The sequence below is a fragment of the Phalacrocorax carbo genome, chromosome 1 (genome assembly GCF_963921805.1).
Source record: "Phalacrocorax carbo chromosome 1, bPhaCar2.1, whole genome shotgun sequence".
Lineage (NCBI taxonomy): Eukaryota > Metazoa > Chordata > Aves > Suliformes > Phalacrocoracidae > Phalacrocorax > Phalacrocorax carbo.
This window is the reverse complement of record NC_087513.1, coordinates 58,227,663-58,235,463: the sequence shown is the minus strand read 5'-3', so window position 1 is coordinate 58,235,463 and position 7,801 is coordinate 58,227,663. Positions and strand designations below refer to the sequence as shown.

General features: G+C 41.1%; 1 protein-coding gene across 1 annotated transcript in view; it reads left to right on the top strand.

The window, feature by feature from the left end:
• Window positions 1-263: 263 nt before the first annotated feature.
• The window catches only part of NCF4 (neutrophil cytosolic factor 4), a 57,625-nt gene continuing 50,087 nt past the window's right edge, over window positions 264-7,801 (top strand). Inside the window, exon 1 of the mRNA XM_064455385.1 lies at window positions 264-2,670. The gene's annotated coding sequence lies outside the window, so the exon portion shown is untranslated. The remainder of the gene's footprint in view (window positions 2,671-7,801) is intronic.

The window sequence follows — 7,801 nt, the reverse complement described above, 5'->3', positions numbered from 1 at the left end:
GGAGAAGAGCCTCCATTTCCTACCGGTGGTCCCAGAGAATGGGATCTTCCGTACGGCACCGCCCTCACTCTCACGCCGGGCGGTGCGCCTTCCTGCGCGTGCGCGCCATCGGACGCTCTTTTCCCTCCGCACCGCCCCTCTGGTCCTGTGGCGCGGTGACGCGTAGCTCTGCGCATGCGCGGGCGGTTAGCGGCGGGGGCGGCGGGGCGGGTGGGTGCTGCGCGCGCCGGCGGCCGTTAGCTCATGCGGTCTGAGGTTCGGGGTCGGGGCAGGGGGGCTGTGTCCTGTCACCGGCGGTGGGAGGTCCCTAGTGTGGGTCACTTTTCCCTCAGGGCTCCGAGCTGGAGTCAAGTCGGAGCGGGAATTGGAACTGCCCAGCTCCCATCTGCAGCCCACGTTGTTCTTTGCTGCAGCTGCTTTTAAGTCGGCCACAAATCTCCCGAGTGTCATGGTGTTGGTTGGGGCTTGGGTCAGTGTGTTCAAAACAGATCGTTTGTGAGGCTTGTGTGCCTAATGTGGAAGTTGAGCAACGTTTCTTTGGTCGATGTTTGATCTGATACCCTTTCCCCCAGTTAATGCATTTTCTTGCTTTTGACTATGTTACTGTTCTCCTAGAGAGAGTTTTCTTCTTGCTCACCCCTTAGTTGCTTTCTTCATATCTCAGAGTTTTGTTCCTTTCTTTTCTCCTTTGTTATTTTTGTAATCTTTCACACTGTAATAGGTTGGTTTCTCTAATTGTCTTCTTTTTAAAATATTTTTACTAAGATCTCCCTTGACTACTCTTAAACTATTTCTGTGCCATATTCTTAGTCTTTAACTGGTCTTCTGTCTTCCTTAAGCAGTCCAAGTCAAACTTGATGGGGTTGGGTTAGAGCTAAAAAGCTGACTCTGAAAGTTTCCTGTTTTTTCCCCTTCCTCCAATCTCTTAACGATCTTATGCTGCTAGAAAGCATGTCATCAGTAACAAACAATACTTTTTCAGGGTATAAACTTTGCTTGGCTACACATTAGGTTGTTCACTGTGGAGCACAGAATCTGTGTACTATGGAAAGTACTAAGCAATTTTGGGATTAAGAGAATAGTCAATAATCTGTATTTGGGTTATAAGATTGGACGTTCCAGGAGTAGAGTTGGTTGAAAATACATGTTTTCCAAGTTTTATTTTAACCTAAAGGTAGTGCTAGCTTAGAAGGCAGCTTTTTTTGTTATTTCTAGTATCAATGACCCATTTGACATGTTTGGGACTATGTGACTAACCTGCCAGACATCTAGCCGGACAAGCAAATAACATAAAAATAGTAAGTACCTATAGCAAAATCAAAGGAGTCTTTTTATATGTTTCTGTGATTAAAAACATGAAGGGGACTTCTCTATCCTAAATGGGCAGATACTTTAATTGTAGCTGATGACTGTAGTGAAGTATAGTGATGGATTGACTACTAGGGGTTCGTTTAAAAGGGAAAAGAAAAATTAATCCCAGGTCTCATTGTTGCTTTCACTGGTTTTTCTTTTATTCCTAAATCCTCCATCACATAAAACAGGTGCGTGGTTATTGATGTTCTCCATCACTTATATCTAAATAGCTTACCTCCTTTTTCATCTTTTCTGCCTTCAGCTCCATCCTCCAAGAAATTCACTCGTCTCTGTGTTGTTCCATTTTTGCAATCTTTGCATCATCCTTTGTTGTCTATTTGTAATATTGTCCCAGTTTACTGACGGGTCTCTGTGCAAAGGCTTTGAAGCTCCATTATGATGTACTTGAGATTTATTGATTGTGGCTGTAATGTAGTGGTATCCATCAGCATTTACTGACATCTCAAACTTCTCTACCATTTTACCCTGGGATCAGTGTAATAGAAGGCATAGATTATGTTGGAAGTGAGATTTTCATTGCTATCAAAAAATTCTGCTTGGAATCTGGCTATCTCCTTTCTCCTTCTGTTTGCTACCTTTCTGGTAGCACCGTGGTCCTTCATACCCCCTGTTCCCTCATCTCCTACTTACCTCCATATGCACTTGTGCACAGAGCTCTTAGTGGGCTTGTGTCCTTTTGCCCCACTCATTTTTTCCCAGCCTCAATCTTTCCCTCTGCCTGACTTCTCACAGGTAAAAGTTGTTCCCTTACCGGCGTTGGCACTGATAGATTAAGGATGAATTACTTATCTACACCTTGTAATCCAAGCAGAATTGCAGTCTGCTTTTAGCAGTCCATGGGAATTGTTGCTGAATAAATTGGAATACTGGTAGCTGTGCTGACTGAAGCTTCTCTCATCTTGAATACGTGAGAAAGAGAGGGGAGGAGAAACCGTGTGGATTTAAAAGAAAGAAAAACAAAACCACAACAGAGGATGATGTCCTTTCCCTAGAGGAGCATTTATTAGGTTAAATCCTGTATGAACCAGCTAAGGAGAAATAGAGCACTGTTTTTATTCACACATTTAATTTCTTCCTCAAATAAAGCAAGGTTCCTATGAGTGGGAAGCGCCCCTTCTCAAATGTGAGCAGGATAAGTTGCCCTGACGGCCACAGAACCCTGAAATTCGAGGTCACATTCCTTTAGGCAGATAAACTGCACATGTCCATATGTGGCTCGCATTCCCTTGGGCTACAGAAGGCAGAGATGGTGGAACTGCAGCTCCGGTAGGAGCAGCAAGGAATTTCAGAAGCAAGGTAAGGCTTTACAGTGAGGATTACACCAAGGTCATACAGTCCTTTAGACTGATCTATGGCTTGTGCTTCAGATTCTGTCAGGCCCTGCGCAAGTCACTTCGTTGTCTCCTTCACAACATATACCTGATAAAAAGTGATTTTTGTCAGGCAGAATTCACTAACATTCCTAGGACTTGTTTTTATAGTTATTTATGTATAGATGCAAACATTCCAGATATGACCTGAGTTGAGCAGGTTACAATGTGCAACTTGAACATGCTGCCTAATAAAAGCTACCAAAGAACTAATGCAGCTTTCCTTGGAGTAAGCAATGCTTCCCAGGAGGGCATTAATACTGAGGAATTAGTAGATCTTTCTGTAAGAAATCTCTTAAATACAAAGTGTTTCATCAGTTCTTTTTTAAATGTTATATTACTAAAACGAAACAGTGTGACAGGACATCAGAAGTATCTTGCAAATGGATGAATATTCAGAGTTCATGCAGCTTTTTAAATCTGTATATATTCTTACAGAATTGACTGTGAGTGTTTACTGATAAGTCTGGAGAGCTTTGAAAACTGCAAGAACGGATGTGTTAATTTTATTGTAGATTTCCGTTCTTTACATTTTCCTCAAGTAGCAGAATAAATAGAAACTTTGTCTGTTTCGAAGGCTACTTCATTTGGCATCCCCCCAAATTGCCTTTTGTTTCTCTTCAGAGTGGGGCTATTATCACAGCAGTACGAATTTGGACGCTTTCTATATCACTGTAGATAATGGCATTATAGTTCCAGGTCTTCAGATTTTGCTGCTTTGTGGTAGGGACTGAGACACGGGTATGAAAGCTTTTTGGCTGAGCCTCGGTGCACTGAAATGTAAGATGATTATGAAATGGTTGAATCAGCCAAAGGATTTGTTGGCAGTTACAACAACGCTTCTGACTGATCTGGCATATCTATAATTTGTTTCTGATCTACTACGTTGGGAAAGTGGAAGTTGGTAATGAATGGCGGTTGTGGCATCAATGAAAAGTGGTAAATTATTAGGTGTAAGGAGGGTACATCTACAAGGCTTGGTTCAAGTATGCTAATTGTAACTGTTATGTCCTCTCTTCCAATGAATGTGGAATGAGGGACAGATTTCTCAAGGATGCATTCAAATCCACAAATACCACAAAGGAGAATTTTGGGGGAATAATTACTCTGCATATGTCTGGAAAAATTCCAGCTTGAATCTTTGTTCTTGCACGTGGAAGCTAGGAAAATCGGTGTCACAGTTGAGGTTGCACTGAAAAATGAGAAAGCTAGAAAAAGTGCTGGGAACAAAACCTAAATCTTTGTTTAGTTTTTAACAATATGCCCCAAAGCATTAGACGTGGATAGTTGATCGGGGTCTGGAACATCATACAGATGTTAGGTAGGTCTCTGCATGGAGGATTAACTGTGGCAGACTGAGGACTTGCTGGGGCCTTCTGCGGGCCTGAACCTTCCTCAGGTGTGAGCGTGCTATTATTGGAGCAATCGTTGTCATGCTCTTCTGCAGTTGTGCATAGGGTGGTTGGATGCCGGTAAGTGAGTGCTGAGTGTGCTGCTGCATCATGGGGAAGGGGTTAATCTGTCAAATACAGAATATATGAATAATCTTTAAATGAGCTACCCATAATTCCAGCATGCCAATCATTATGTGGTGATGATGATTATGATATCAGCTGGGAATCTTTTTTTGGCTCTCTAGCTGCTGTCTGCTTAGAAAGCAGCTGCTAGATTTACACTAATGCTATATCTTATGTTAAAAACTATTAAGACAGGCTACATTCAAATAATCAGATTTATTAAAAAATATAAGGTTGTTTTGGTTTATATTCTGTTTATGCTTTTAGGGTTCTAATGTTTAAATTTTTCTCTGCAGGCATGACAGCTAGAACTTTTTTTGCCCCTTGCTGAAAACTGGGAGTCAGCCATATGACTCCAGGACCTGGAGCTTTAATGGAGGGAGGAGAAGAGAAATATTTGAGACTCCTAATTAAATTTTCAGGAGTTTACAACACACTGTTTTCTATCATCTCCACTTTTCTAACAGGTCAATTTTTAGGCATAAGCTTTTCCACCATATCCACGTCCTTTCTTTTCAAGGTCAATTTGTTATAATGTATTTATATTATAATAAAACTTCTCCTGCTTTTCAAAACCTCCCTCTAATCATCTCTGATCCTTCCTGCTCTGAATTTCCTTTTCCCCAAGTTCCAGACCCTGAATTTCTGTGTTCACCCTATGGCCCCTGCCTCAGAGCTCTCTGTTATTGTATCATTGCTTTCTCCTATTTCAAAAGCAAGGCTCCCCCTCCTGCGTTCCCAGTAGCTGGTCACACCAGCTGCTTCCTTCCCATTTGCTGCTGAGCCTTGCTGGGCAAAGTCTTTGCTGCTTTCTTCCTACAGGTGTAGGGCCTTGGTTCCTGCTTCTGATGAAGTCTTAAACGTAGATTCATAGAATCAAGGAATCACAGAATCATATAATCATTAAGGTTGGAAAAGAGCTCTAGGATCATCAAGTCCAACCATCAACCTAACACTACCATGTGTCCTAAACCATGCGCTGAAGTGCCATGTCTACACATCTTAAATACCTCCAGAGACAGTGATTCCACCACCTCTCTGGGCAGCCTGTTCCAATGCTGTTCCACTCTTTCAGTAAAGAACTTTTTCCTAATATCCAATCTAAACCTCTGCTGACACAGCTTGAAACTGTTTCCTCTCGTCCTATCACTAGTAACTTAGGAGAAGAGACCAACACCCACCTCACTACAGCATCCTTCCAGGTAGTTGTAGAGAGAAATAAGGTCTCCCCTCAGTGTCCTCCAGACTAAACAACCCCAGTTCCCTCAACCTCTCCTCATAAGACCTGCTCTCTAGACCCTTCACCAGCTTCATTGCCCTTTTCTGGACACGCTCCAACACCTCAATGTCCCTCTTGTACTGAGAGGCCCAAAATGGAACACAATATCCAAGGTGTGGCCTTACCAGGGGCACAATCACTTCCCTACTACAGAGTGAACTTATAAAAATTCTGAAAGAGAAAGACCCTGAGCTTGTAAAAGTAGGATACACACAAGAAAAAAAAAATATGTGGGAGCCCTTCATCGTTATGTGCTGTGTGTTTTGTATTCAATAGACTAGATGAAATTTCAGGTTAATTTTGACCTCTCAGGCCTTCAGTGAGAAATAATTTAAGTTCTATTATATCAGTTATCTTCCTTTGGAGTATTCAGAACGAAGATACATTTGAACACTAGGATCCTCAACAGGCGAAAAAAGATGTAGACTCATTAAATCTATGGGCAAATGTCTCTTAAGACACCTCTGCTTTACTAAGAAGGCTATCACATGTGAACAAGAAAGTTAATGCATGCAGAGAGGAACAGAAAAACGCTGGCTCTAGTAATGGAGATTGTTACAGAACATAATTGAACACTGACTGCAGCAAAGCTAAAAGGAGACTTGCATTACAATGACATAAAATCTTTATTTTTTCCCCTAACCTCTCATTTCAGCTGTCTGACTAAGAGCAGGTGCTGGGCAATAGCTCAGTTTCAACAACCCATTGCAGCTGAAAGAGTAGACGCAATTGTGCTGTATCCAGCAAAATTGAAAATTACTTTAAGAAGGGGAATGCAAATGTTTTAAGACAGAAAATCTTCATTCATCTGCAGAAAGAAGCATAAAATTAGCACAGCCACATAATTCTTATTCATCATTATATTAAAGCAGTAATAAGTGCTTGAGAATTTGCTACTACCTGTATATTTTTGTATCCTCCTATTGATACCTTTTTTTAAACTGCATTGCATTGTGAAAATACAGGAAGTGGAGTTTATTAACAATTAAAATGCTAGAATTAAAAAAAATCCTTCCAAGCAACGTTTCCAAAAGCTGAAAATGTCTCTGAACCATTTGGCTTTTCAGCAACCCACAGACCTTCTTTGCAGTGGTCAATGATTAAGCATTTGACCTCCCATCTTGCACCTCTTCTGACCTGTCTAGAAGTTCTAGTGATAAAGCTGGAATTAAGTTGCTGTGTTCTTACCACCTGAAGGCCTAAGTATCCATTTGTTAATGCCAGTGTCGTACCACTCTAACACCAGTGAAAGCAACTGTATTTTTGTACATAAACCATTAATTGCTCAGACTGGCATCTACCAGACTTAAAAACTGTTGTTGCAGTAGGAGTTGGACATTCTAATTCAGGCACTGACAAGATCCTTTCACTTACGTTTACCTAGGTGGAAGACTGAATGAGTTTATGAAAAAAGCATCTCTTCTAGCTGCATCTTCCATAGGCTTATTGAGTGCTTTCCAGTATTTTTACTTGGATCTTCTGATCCATTTATTGTAGCTCAGGCAGTCCCTTCTATTTTTCTGGTAGCTGGAGAAGGGACTCTAGTATTTGTATTCATATTAACTTATGTCTTTGAAAGTGAATTGACCTTTGTTAAGCTTTGTTACTCCATTAGCCAGGAGGGCACTAACCAGAAATGTACTTCCTCCTGTGTGAAATAATTATCCCACATTAGGAGATCCTACAGTTGGGGAAAGTTTTGACGATTGATCTCTCATGCACACAGCTAGCCCCCGTTAGACACATTTGGTGTCGCTCTATTGTTTAGGAGAAAAGTTGGTTTAAATGTTGGAGCTCTAGAGAGTATTGGGATTTCTACTGGGTGTGTCTCTTTAGAAAAGAGAATCTGCTAAAATACTCTGTCAGAATGAAGGTGCAGCAGCTCGAGTTCAAGTGCATGTCAGCAGTGAGAGAGTCCAGGATCTAGAGGAGGTGTTTTAATACCTCCTAAAGCCTGTGCTCTCGTGTCTGTGTTACCCATGGTTCCTGGGTGGTGGTAGAATGAGTACGTCAGCACATGCTTTAACCACAGCTGAATTTTGGCATGATAATACATGCCATATAATTTCTCTTTGATTTACAATTCATTTATAAATAAAAGAATGTATTCTCTATCCGCTGACCACTTAAATCTCAATCTAGGATTTTAGAGTCAAATGGAGTTCTTCCGTGCTAATAAAAATTTTGTGCTAATTTGTATCTTCAGTGAGCCTTGTATAAATTTATAATTTTCTATGTTATTTTATTGAGGCAGAACTTGT